General features: G+C 45.0%; 1 protein-coding gene across 6 annotated transcripts in view; it reads right to left on the minus strand.

Moving 5' to 3' along the window:
• DAB1 (DAB adaptor protein 1) overlaps positions 1-13816 on the minus strand; it is a 1141240-nt gene that overhangs the window by 277793 nt on the left and 849631 nt on the right. The window lies entirely within an intron of this gene.

The following is a 13816-nucleotide window of genomic DNA, read 5'->3' on the forward strand; positions in this document are numbered from 1 at the left end:
AAACAAAGAAGAAGAGAGGCAAACAAACACTTCTATATGCAGAACAAACCCGGGGTTACCAGAGGGGAGCTGGCGGGGGGCGGGGGGTGCGCTGGGTGAAACAGGTGAAGCGATTAAGAGTACACTTAACTGTGATGAGCCCTGAGAACAGCTGGGTCACTCCACTGTACACTTGAAACTAACAGAACACTGTGCGTTTATACTTAAATAAAAAGACAATAAAATTAGTAAAATTATAGGAAGGCCCAATAATAGGGAAATTCTCACCTCAGCCAAAGATACTTGGTTTATTCATTTGTCAAAAAGCGATTTTTTTTTTTTTTTAAATGATGCTGGCCCTGAATGATGTCTCAACGATAGGAACCAAAGGAAACTACAACTAAGGAAATGGAAAACTGTCTTCCTAGAACGGGGTCCGTGAAATCAAAGACAGAAAACGGGAACCTTCCCTGCCACCCTTGTGCCATCTAGCGGCACCATGCCACTAGCCCTCACCCCCACTTCCCGACCTCTCCCCTGACAGAAGACGACATCCCACAGGAGATGACAGAGCCACAAAGCCCTACATGGACATAATTAAATTTTTTAAGAATACTGATCATCTCATGGCCACGCCAGTGATGAAGAACCTACGACGGTCCAGGCCCAAATGCGGGCTCATTCGCGTCAAGAGACAGCTACTGTGCAGCCACCCTGGCTAGGAGTGCGGACTCTTTATTCCTGTCCTCACAGGTGCTCAGTCTAACGAGGATGTCAGGCAGGTAAGGGACTGCAGGACACACAACCGGAACACACACACACGCAGACACCAGGTAACCTGGGACACAAAGGAGCAAGGACTCTCCTTTGCTTGGAAGAGTCACTAAAACTTCTCAGAGGTGGGGCGCCTGGGTGGCTCACTGGGTTAAAACCTCTGCCTTCAGCTCAAGTCATGATCTCAGGGTCCTGGGATCGAGCCCCGCATCGAGCTCTCTGCTCAATAGGAAGCCTTCTCTCTGCCTGCCTGTCTGCCTACTTGTGATCTCTGTCTGTCAAATAAATAAATCAACTCTTAAAAAAACAAAAACTTCTCAGAGGAGGAGCCCTGTACTGTGGGGTCTCAAAGAATGATCCTTACTCCAACTGGATAAGAGAGAGGACCAACAGGCACTCAGTAAGTCCATGTATAATAAATGAATGAACAGTTGTTTCTGGCAGAAGGATCAGCTGTGCAAAGGCACAGAGACTGGCAAAGAACAGCCCAACTAATAAAAGGAAATGTAAGTCTGCTAAGGAGGCTATGTACCTCCTCACGTCTCCAGTTGTAACTTGCACTGCTACCTTTCTCTTCAATCTTTCTTCTCGAGTCTGCCTTGACATTCTACTGACCCTTCAAGGTCAAAGTATTGTAGGCAGAAAGGTTTTCTGATCTCTCTATTCAACGGGATTTCTCCTTACTTATGCTACAATCTGCTTTTTGGCCAGCTGCCTAGCTTCAGCCACTGATGCGCAGCATGATATTGAGGAAGCTACTCAACCCCCCTCCTTGCCTCAGCATCTCTATCTCTGTAATGGGGGCAACAGGGAGCTGCTGTGGAAATGAAGTGTGACCACACATGTCACACGCCTGGAAGAGTACCTGGTACCCCTTCTGGAAAGCGCTTAAAAAAGATAAGGCACCCAAGATTTCCCGTGTTAATAGTTCAAAGTCACGTGTCAGTGCGTCACCTCCGGTCCATACTGTTATTCTCCCTTTACAAAAGAGGAAACTAAGGCAGGTGAAGTCTTCCTTGTAAAGACACTGCAGAAAGAGATAGAATCTAAGATATTTCCATCGTGCTGGTTTTGCACACAGTAGGTACCTAACACAAATAATAGAATGAGCTGAAATATATAGATTTTACCCAATTTCAAGCCTTCTTAAAAGTTCCCATATAGGGATGCCTGGATGGCTCAGTGAATTAAAGCCTCTGCTTTCAGCTCAGGTCATGATCCCAGATCCCAGAGTCCTGGGATCAAGCCCCGCATCAGGCTCTCTGCTTGGCCGATCAGCAGGGAGCCTGCGTCCTCTTCTCTCTCTGCCTCTCTGCCTACTTGTGATCTCTGTCAAATAAATAAATAAAATCCTTAAAAACAAAAAAGCTCCTACATAAAACTGGATGGGAACTGGGCTGTGTTTTCCCCTTCAGCTTCATAAAGCACCATACAGCACCTCTCCCTATCCCGTGGGTATCTCCAGCACTGCTTGTTCAACAAACTGGGAGACTGTGTTCAAGTGTTATAAAGCATTGCTTGTGCATTTCTGAAGAACACCCTGATATCAATAATGAAAGGAAACCAACATTATTTCAAATAAAAACTTCAATAAGGAAGCCGCAGTAAGGAGAGAAGCTACCACAACCCAGGTCTTGGCATCCCCTTTAATTTTCCAAAAGCCAGAGGTTGGGAAAATGCTGTGAGGGAACTCCAAATTATTTAGGAAATTCGTTTCTTTGTAATTAAAGAGATTAAAGTCCCCCAAGGGCCAGGAACCATGTGACAACTGAAATCATTTTCCCCCAGTAAAAGCTGCGAAACCCTATCAGTTAAATTCAGACTCGCCTAGAATTGTGAAATGCTTCAATAATGTTTCTTTGCTCCACACAATCTGCAGTAATTTAATATTCCTGAAGTGTGTCAGGTTTTTTATAATGAGCTCTTCAAATCTAAATGTGAATTATGTAACATTCCACTACAGGCATTCTGTCTGGGGCCCTGCTTCTAAATGTAAAATCCTGTGTTCAGTGAGTTTGGGGGGGAGGGGTTGTGGGGGTGGTTTGTTGGGGAGGGGGGCAAAAAAAAAAAAAAAAAACACCAAATAACAAAGCAGAGAAAACATGCAGGCCTTAAAAGTGAAGAAGAAGAAGAAGCAGCAGCAGCATCATAAAGGCCTGAGCATACATAACAGAAGAAACACATACTAAAATACCTACTGTAACACAAGCTTGTGCTTTCTCTCACCCCATCCGTCCCCCTCATATGATCCTACTGTACAACAGCCAGCATTTAGGCTGGCCCGCTATTTGGCAGGTATGCTACTATAAACTTCTTTTATTCAATCTTTCAACCACTTGAAAAGTTAGGTCTTACTATCAGTTTTCATTTAACAAATAAAGAAAAGCAGAAGCCGGTCGGTAGCTGGTCCACGGTCACACGGCTCTTAAGTAGCACAGCACAGGTCAGGGTACACACTACTCTTCTCCCCCACCTTCCCTCCCCACCAAGCCTTCCAGATGTCCATCAGTTGGCCAGTGGAGAAACAAAATGTGGTCTGTCCATGCAAGGGAATACTGTTTAGCCATAAAAAGGAATGGGGTATTGCTACATGCTACAACGTGGATGGCCTGTAATAACAGGAGGGCCAAATGAAAGTTAAACCAAAAAGGTCACACAATGTATGATTCCATTTATATGAATGATCCAAAACAGATACCTCCATAGAGAGATGGAAAGCATATCAGTGGTTTTGAGGTACTAAGAGAAGCAAGGAAGAGGGAGGGGACTGCTTCATGGGTACAGGATCTCCTTTGGGGGTGCTAAAAAGTTTTGGGAACTAGATAGAGGCAGTGGTCGCACAACATCATACACATAATAAATACCCCTGGATTGTACATGCTGAAAATGTTAATTTTATTTTGTGTACATTTCACCTAAATTAAACAGAAACAAAACAAGAAAACCTCCAAGCCATGCCCCACATCCAGCATGTCACTTCGTGATATGCTAGGAACACTGCAAATTCCAGTCCAAAAAGATAACCTGGACTTAAAACACAGATGAAAACGCAGTCTTCCCAAAAGGCAAACTTTGGGATTAAAACCTGCATGCCACAACCTGCGTGTTTGGGGACTTAGGCATTTTAATCGCTTTGTCCAAACTATAGAGCACCCCAAACAGGCTATTAACAAGGCACAAGAGTTTGTAACCATCCAGATGAAGAGCCTGTTTCCTCATCGGTAAAATGGAAAGACTACTCCCAAAGATGTAATATTTGGAAGATTAAAGAGTCATATATCTGGGGGCACCTGGGTGGCTCAGTGGGTTAACGCCTCTGCCTTCAGCTCAGGTCATGATCCCAGAGTCTTGGGATCGAGCCCCACATCAGGCTCTCTGCTCAGTGGGGAGCCTGCTTCTCCCTCCCTCTCTGCCTACCTCTCTGCCTACTTGTGATCTCACTCTCTGTCAAATAAATAAATAAAATCTTAAAAAAAAAAAAAAGAGTCATATATCTGCTTGTCTTTACATAAAGAAACACAGGATAAACAAGGCAGGGCACCTGGATATCATTTTACTACACAGGGGCATCTGGGTAGGGGAATGACCAGGTGACCCAGTGGAAGGATGGGGCAAAGGCTGATACTTCTGAGTCGAGCTTTTTGCATTATTTCCCCCATTTGGAAGCCCACTGTTCTACACACTTGAAAAAAATTAAATTAAATGCACAGGGGTGGGAAGTGAGGGAAAGGTTCAGACTGGAAGTGGACTGAGACAAATTAATCCAATTGTATCAAATTAACATCACAAACAGTCTCTAAAGGGGTGAGAGAGAAAGAACTAATCCAAATAATTTATGAACACAGAATTTCACCGTTTACACTCAGTCTTCGGCAGGGCCGTAGCAGGGGGAGCTGCAAACAACCCCCAAATTTCTTATATTGGGATTTTTGGGGGGGGGTATTGTTTTGGGCAAATTACAAAACTATTTTAGATGTCCTACAGGATTAAATAAAGGGGTAAATTCTTTGATGTTCTTGGGAGCCCAGTTCTCACGATGAAAGAGGAGACATTAAATTATGGAAAGGATGAAGCCAGAAAAAATACGAGGGGGATAGACTGGAAATGGGAGATTTCCGGCAAACTCATGATTTATGAAATCCATCTGTCTATGTATGTACACACACATGCATTTATATGCACACATCTCCTAGCTCTGTCCACTGAACGGGTCCAGGAGCCAAGACACCCAAGGAACAACATGATCCCTAACACCTGGATTTTGGTTTTTTACTACTATTCCCCAGTAAAAGGAACCAGGGGTTCTTGGAGAACTGGCTGATTTTGGAGCTGGAGTGGAACTGGTGAAAGATGATCCTGAAATATCTCGTTATTCCAGCAAGTAAGGAAGTGCTCAAGACAAACACAAATGATGGGGGCATGTCACAAGAATACAGAAGCCATCTCGGAGGTGCCGTCATTGGCCCAATCTGGACTAATTTACACACCAATGTCATTTAAGGATGGTAATAAATAATAAACCATGGGGGGAGGGGACCCAACAATCCATGATTCAATACTGATAACAGATAAGAGGAGGAAGGAGGGAAGGCTGTCTTGCTTAGGGTAGAACAGGTACTATCCGGGATATACAGAGGGGGTGTGGGGCATAAAGCCAACATTTTGAAGTCATCAGAATGAAGCTTAGTTAGGCAGGAACCATCCATAAGTGGTAAATCCAGGGAAATTTTAGATGAGAAGACATCTGTTGGTCTTCAAGTGTCTTCCCACCTATTGCTTATAGTTGCAAAGGGAAAATGTGTGATTACACAATGGGAAATTGCACAACACCTCAATTAGGTTCTCCAAGTGAACATTAACAAGCAGGGACAGATGGAGATGACGGAACACCCTCAGCAGAGTACATCACTACCATGTAGCATTCTGTCCTGGAATCTAGTAACATCATGCATTTAAAAATTAAGGGGGAGGAGGGGAGTGTATCCTTCAAAAATACAGTAATAAAAGATAAAAGGAAGCTGGGGAAATATCCATAAAGAAAATACCTAGATATAACAACTAAATGCAACACCTTAGAAGATCCTGTGCTAGAGGCAAAAGAAATACTGTAAAAGGAATTACTGGACCAATGGACAAATTTGAATATAGATGACATATTAGGTAAAAATAGTGTATCAGTGTTATTTATTCAATTTGATAATGTTCTTATGGTAATGGATTAAGCATAAAGGATGAAGATATGTGCAACTTACATACACTTGTATGTATCATATACTTATATATGTACATGCATGCATGTCTGTATGTATCCACATCCACAGAGAATACACAAATAATACAGCCCATAGGATAAAATTTTAGCAATAATTGAATCTAAGGAAAGGGTATGGCAGTTTTTATAGTTCTTAAAAGTATCATTTTTAAACATTTTCCTGTAATTTTGAGGTTATTTCTAAATTCTAAAAAAAAAAAAAAAAAGTTTTTAGAAATCCCAGCTCAGACCCTGGCACACAAAGGTATGTCACAAAGCCAGTTCTGGCCTCACTTTTAAGTTCAGACCCTTTCCAGCTCCCTAGATGGCATACTTTCTAATTCCCAAGGCTAGCTGAGGTTAAAATTAGTTTATGGCTGTCAGTTCTTATTAGAGATTCCAACTTCACCTCAGATCTGCCCAGACTGCCTGACTTGGCAGAAGCCTCTGGACCAAGGTTGTTTGGAGCAGGCCTTCTTCTTCCCGAGCTCTGGACATCCTCTTCATACTTGCCCTCCATGCCAGGAATTTGGCCACCAAGACTTTTGCTCTACCTGCCCGATAGATCACTGCAAGCTCCTTTCATTACTCGGCCAACGCCAGCCTTCCTGGCATCCTCTTCCTCTCCATCTGTGGGGCCACAGATTTAGCCCATCAGAACTTTCCCTTTCTTAAAACATATGTCAAGGCCTACCTGGTATGATCTAGCCCATCTGGAAGATGGCAAAAATTTGCTCATTCTGCACATGGGTTCTCTTCAGGGACAATAAAATTAGGAAAGGGTAATGTTTTGCTGGAACCCAAAGACAACATCTATTAAAAGCCACTAGAAGTATGAGAAGAACAAACATTACAGGAGCGTTAGCAGAAGGCTGGTCAGGGAGAATGCACCCTCACTACTGATGAAAGACCACCATTGCCACAGCAAACACAGAGCCACCCCCTGTCTTGACCAAACCCTTCAGAAAAAATAATGCACTGGCTTTAAAACTCTAAAGGCCCCCAAGTTCATAATTAACCACCCCACCGTAGACCCACTCAAGGCAGTTTTGCCAGACAGTGTGTGTGAAGGGGCAAAATATCAGAGGTCAGAGACCTCTCTTGGCCTGCGACCTCATCTTCCTTCTGTGTCTTGTTGGGTTATGTTTACTTCCCATTATAAGAAAATAAAAAACAAAAAGAATTTTAGCTTACAGAAAGCGTTCTAGAAAGCCATTCTCTGTGACAGAACAAAATAAATTAATGAGGAAAAGTGAGTAAAGGGAAACAAATAATTGGAAAAGACGGTGAGGGGAGAAACTAGGATAGAGCCCCAGAAAAATGTGTAAAGTTGCAGAAGAGAGGGTATAAAGCTGTCTATGGGATTCTTAGAGGCCAGAGCAAAGAAGGAAATGTGATCAGTGACCAGTTCAGAGTTTCACAAGGTCCATGCTCAAATAAAGCCTTTTCTTTCCCCTTTGAAACAGAAATGGGGAATTTTTGAAAGGGGAATTTTCATAAAAACAACACTGTGTGGTGTCATGGACATTAGCACTCTCTCTACAAAAAATTGAACAGGGAATTTTCAGGGGTCCTTAATTTATGCTGTAAGTATAATACGAAAGCATAATTTAGTAGTATTGCTTTTAAATAGGGTCAAAACAATGTGACCCAAGTCATTTTAAATTTTCTATGAATAGAGTATGATTTCTGTTTTTTAACTGAAGTGAAAAATAAATAAGTAGGATCTTACTCTACAGCTATCTGGTGGTTTGGCTTTTCTTAGAATTTTCTAGAATTAAAAAATTAATAATATAAATGGTTATCAGTTTACTTATCTATAAAATGGGATAGTGGTGGGTATGACTCATGGAATTAAGTGAATGGGAACACGTGAAAGTTATGTGAAAGCACTTTGGGGAATATAAAATTCTATGTTCCAGAGGGCAAGCACTGTTATTTTTCAGGTATCAGTCAACCTTCAGCAAGGGGATGATAGGAGGCACACAAAATGTGTTTCTTTGATTAATCAAATTCAAAGCTAACAAAAGTCAGAACCAGGTTTCAGCAATATTAATGGAATTTATGTGACAGCAACAATGTATACTTAGGATCATTTCATTTAACTAATGGATCACATAGTTTCATTAAGTTTTTATTGCACCATGGAAAGTCATTACATCAACTTTTAAGAGTATCAGAAAAAACAATTGTATAAACCTAAAATAATCCCATTAGTGTTTTCATTACTTGGGGCCCCACGTTCAGCCAACTTCTAAAATTCTCACCTTTGGTTTTACAAAAATATGAGGGGTGAGAACCTAAAGCAGGAAACTGTCCCAGAAGCTGGGATGAAATCATGCCGATTCTCCCACTGATCACCTATATATCATTAGGCACGTGAGCTACTTAACCATTCTGAGCCCCAATTTCTTCATCTGGAAAATATTGATCCAGTGGGGCCCACAGTCTTCAAACAGGGAACACGCAGACCAGGGAGTGCTGAAGAAAGTCCACTAGAGTGAAAAATTCACACTCTGCCATAACTATTGAAAACTATTTTTTTCTTTAAAAAAGGGAGAAGGTAGCTTATTACTTAAATTTGCATATCAACAGCACATGTATGTAAATTTATGCATAAGAATCCATACCCTGGTACAGGGTGCAGGCTTCAAAAATTATTCATTGATGGGGGGCGACGACCAGGCAGGTGGCAGGTGGCCACTAATAGTGGTTTGGTGGGAGCGACTGACACTGTTCAGATCCTTCCAAGATGATGTTAGCCCAAGAACCATGCCAGGACTGGAGGCAAGAAAACAAGGAAGCAAGCCGGGGAAGCCTGCGTCAGTGGACCCAGTAAGTTTAAAAGCTTGTGCTCTTCAAATTTCCTTTCCAAGTGTGTTCTAGATAAATGAATCTTCAGGAAAAAGGAAGCAGCAGCAGCAGCAGCAGCAAATACCCCAATTCCTTCAGCACACAGCCATTAATTCACAGTTTCTAGAAATCTAATCAATTCAACACACATTTCCTTCGCACCTACTGTGTGCACAGTAGCCCCTGTGCTCCACGCTGGCACGACTGAGAGACACGTCAAGGCCTGGCGGCTGCCACACCCTCCTAGGGCCAGGCACTGGCCTCAGGCGGCACTCACTCCTCTTCCCCAGCACTCCTCCCGATGGGGCACCTTCTTCGGGGGCATTTTGGCCAGGACCCAATTTCTTCCTTTAACCCCCTTAGCCAAATGGGGAGGCAGGCCACACGGTTTATTTGCTCATCACCAACCAAAAGCCCTCCTCTGTCATCCCTGGTCCCTCTACCGCGTGTTTGAGGAACGGGGAACTCCCCCAGTTCCCTGGGGTCTTGCGGGAAGAAAAGACACGTATTTAATGAGGCCCTCCCGGTGAAGGGGATTTTAAATAAACAAACGCCACATCTGGCAGCTTCACGTGCTGATTTACCTGAACTATATATATACTGCCATTATTTACTCTCCTTTCCACAGGCTACACTTCATTAACTTCAGAGTTGACAATGGGGAAAGACAGGCACAGGGGCCCGCCACCTGTAAACGGCGAGCCCAGCCGGTGTGCACTATGTCCCCGAGCGGCCCGGTCTGCTGGGTGGTCCCGGGGCTGGGCTCCTCCGGAAGCCGGCACATGCCAGCGGCTGTCTGGCTCACAGGGGCTGTCAGTGGGCTCCTCCAGGGGCAGCCCTTCCCTTCCCATGGCTGCCAACAGGTGCCAACTTCTCCCCGCCCAGAGAGCCAAGAGAGGGGTGGCGTGCTTTCTCCCCTCCCTCATCTCTTATTTTAATTCTTCTCTCTCTCTCAAACACCTCATTTTTACCACCTTCCTTTTGAGGGGAAAAAAAAAGGGCCCATCATCTTCCTTTGCTTCCTAATGATTTGCTAGTTCAATCTCAATTACCGTAAAATGGGATACACGGATGGCTCAAATTTTCTCCACAAAAGGATCTGCACTTGACTGGAAGCAACCCAATTTCCACAATTATCTCCCTCACAAAAAGCACACACAACAGTGCTAACCGTGGGGCTATGTTTTCCTGAAGCCGTAAATAGGGATGGATGCGCTGACAAAGGAGCTCTTTTGGGTTTGTTTCCTGATTTGTGAATGTATTTATTTGAACCTTCTCACAGACACATAAAAATTCAATCACACTTGGCAAATACTGAGCAAATCACCAACACGGAAAGCTGCTTCCTCTCCGTGCAATTTTCTCCTCACTGTTAAACCCTCCATCCTCCTCAGAATGGCAGTCCGAACTCCCCCCACGGGGAAGGCTTCCCGGACGGTGTGCACCCTTCCCTGTGGTACAGCAGCCTCTATAAAGGACAGAGGCAGGACAGAGCAGAGGTTCCCCAACTTTGTCCCACACTGGCATCACCTGAGGGGACTACCGATGCTCGCCTGTCACCCTGGGACTCTTACTCAACTGGTGTGAGGGGACACCTGTCCACTGGGATGCTTAAAATCTCCCCAGGTGGTCTGACTGCTCACCAACATCTGGGAAGTACGAGCATCTTCAGGGCCAAGCATGATCCCACTCCCTAGTCCCTAGGTTTGGGCCCCTTACTGAACCCCCAAGTCTGAATGCATTCACTGCAAAATGGGAGGACCCTGAGAATACACACACCTGATGCAGGGCAGGTACCATGTGACAGAAGCCACATAAAATGCTCTTCATGTATTGGTAAGGGCAGTGGGTAGGTGGGAAAATGCCCCCTGCCCCAAGATGCCCATGACCTAATCATCAGAATATAATTTAGGTGATTTAGATCCTAAGAATTTGTGCTTTTGAACAGATGAGGTCTCGATGAGATCTGAGCCTGTGACCTGCAGACACCCTGCCCGTAGCCTGCATCTGGGCTGGATGCGAACCTCTGGGGGGCAGAGGACAGACTGGAATGGGCCCCGCAGATATCCACTCCCTATTCCAAATCCCAGCTGACTGCACCAGGAGCCGATTCCTCAGCCAAGGACGATCCACCGGCTGACCGAGCAGCCACGACTTGGCTTGGCAGGAAGAGGTAGAGCCAAAGCAGATAGAGGTGATAATACACACATTCTCTCTCTCTCTCAAGAATCTGATCGCATTAATACAGATTCTGCCCAGCGGCAATGGGGCCAGGAGTGAAAAGACGCACAGGGAGAAGCCAGGAGGCAGCAAGGGAACAACTGAGCAGCCGGGATGAGCGAGCCCAAGTACAGATGAACAGAAGCCACCAAGTAGAAAAATATCTATATAATTAAGAGAGGGAAACAGATCATCTTCAGTAGAAGCAGTCACTGAGGGCGCCCCATGGCAGGGGAGAAGGATGTCCTGTGCAAAGGCAAGAAGAGAACCCAGTCCTAAGAGAGCGCCAGGATGGGGACTGTTATGAGCTCTTACCCCCGTCTCTTCGAGGCCCTGGCAGAGAAACTCCTCCCTTCCTCCATGCTGTGTGTGGCCTGAGAAGGCTGCCCATCTCCTTCCTCGGAGGCCCTACAATGAAGAGCCTGAGAAATACTCACCAATACCTCTCACCTGAACCCTTAAAGACATCATGATTCATACTGTGACAAAGACAAAAAACAAACAAACAAACAAAAAATCACATGAACATCACAGTCTCACAGACTTGGCCTGGGTTTTCAAATCACGGCTCCATGAAGTCCCAGAGGTGTGACCTTCGGCAAATCCTTTGACGTGTTTGAGCCTCAAACTCTGTCTCTGTAAAGCTGGGAAACCTTACCCCTAATGGCTGCTGAGCAGAATAATTAAGATAATGTACACAAATTGCCTGGTACTACAGGACGTAGTCATTACACATTGTTTGCCTTCCCATCCCACGATTTTGTGTGCATTTAATTCTTTGAGAGGAAAAGAGGAAATTTTCTGTTATTTCCTATACTACATGCCTATTAGTTTTGCAATACCTGCCTGTCAAAATGAATCAGGAAACAATGACCTAATAAAGCTCTGTCTGCTAGGATATGAAATCGAGTATGCTGACGTAACCTGACCTTCGGGCTCCCGTCTGGCATGCCTCCCCAAACTCCCAGCTCGGGGGCTTCTCCTCACTCGGACCAAGGGCTACAGCCACACTAGGTGAGTCAGACCCTGGAGCACGCCTTGGTCATGCAATGCCGCACCTCCTCGCCTCCTCCAGCTCAGCCCGCATCCCACACCACACTGGTCAGTCGATGCCAAAGTCAAAGCCGAGGACCATTCCAGAGAAGTCAGTAAAGAGATCATTAACACAAGGGTAAGCTGTGTTTGAAGGAAACCCTATAGGGCACTGCAGTAGCCTATGGACAGGAGAACAGAGTTGTTTGTTCCCTTCTCCTGGGCCTGACGGGGGGAAAGAAAGGAGAGGTGACTGGAACCAGACAGAAGGTAGAGAAAGTTGCCCTGAAAGGAGCACTGACCTTCAGCCTAAGATATAGCAGGCCCCAGTCAACTGTGCCAGAAGAATGCCAAAAAGAACAGACCATAAAGACTTCACTCCCCTCCTTCCTGCCCCTCGGCCTCCTGCTGGGACTCCGCACTGGCTACTGGGAGAGGAGGCCGGGGGGCCAGGCGGCCCGTGGATACTGTCCACACAGTGAGCCTTCTGGAGGAAGGAGGACAGGGAGAGAAGCGCAGGGATGACCCCTAGAAGGGCCAGCAGAAGAGAGCCAGCGCAAGGTCCAAGGGAAGAGCCCCTCCTCCATGAAAAATGTTGCCACAGCCCATACTCTTCAAAACTCCTCAGGAACCTCCTAACTCCTGCCTCCTTGTGGCAACAGAATATGGGAGGGGGAAGGGGGAAGGGAAACAGAACCGACTGCGTGCTGTGGTCTGTGCTAAGTGCTGTACACGCCTCATCTCATTCATCTTTACAATCCGGGAAGGCAAGGAGCATTATCCCCATTTTGTAGCAGTGGAAACTGAGGTAGAGAACTGATGAAACACCAGGCCCAGGTCCCATTTAGAACCCAAGTCCACCTGACTCTGAACAACACGTTTCCACCAAACCATCCCGCCTCGCGTAAGTCATCTTTCTGTAATCCACCTGTATCTTGTCCGTTCATGAGCACGAAGGCTCGGAGGCCATAGACGGTCTTCTATTTATCTCGCATATCCTCTTGCCCTGGCTATACGGATGAGATGCAAAAAAGTCCCACAAAAATAAACCGTGAAATAAATAAAATCACAGAATCTTTGAAATCCCCACAATCCTATTTTTCCTCAGTTTAAAAATAACCTGTTTTGCCATATATTCAGAAGCTTCTCTTCCCTCTTTTAAACAGACCCATTTTTTTTTTTTTTTAACACACATCTCATATGGGGATTCACAACTCATCACTCCCACAAGAAATACCCCCAGGCTCCTTGTCTATTCAGTCAAGCACTTGGTAAATTTGGAAAACAGTTTAGATTAATTTCTGCCTGCCAAGTACGAGGATGCTGGGTAGCCTTCTCCTAGACAAAGTTTTATAAGAACTGTTATGCTCATTTCCTTAAGCACATCCAACAAGATTTTTTTAAATGGACTCTGGTTAAAGTCTTTACGACTAATAATGAACCCAACAAAATGCTTACTAATACAACTGTGGCAGTTCTGTACATCCACCCTACGTGAATGGAACATGTGAGTTATTCTAAAAGTGCCTCAAGTGCCTTCCTGACATTTCATCATTAATTCCGTTTGCCTTCACTTTGGGGTAGCAATGGTGAGCTGGTGTGAGCTCCGTGTGGAGGTGGACGCCTAAGGTCCAAACAAGGGGCTGCCTCCATTCCACACTCACCTCCCAGGCTCATTTGATGGGAAGACAAGACTCCTTAGCAGAA

This window comes from Mustela lutreola, chromosome 10 (assembly GCF_030435805.1).
Source record: "Mustela lutreola isolate mMusLut2 chromosome 10, mMusLut2.pri, whole genome shotgun sequence".
In the NCBI taxonomy this organism is placed as follows: domain Eukaryota; kingdom Metazoa; phylum Chordata; class Mammalia; order Carnivora; family Mustelidae; genus Mustela; species Mustela lutreola.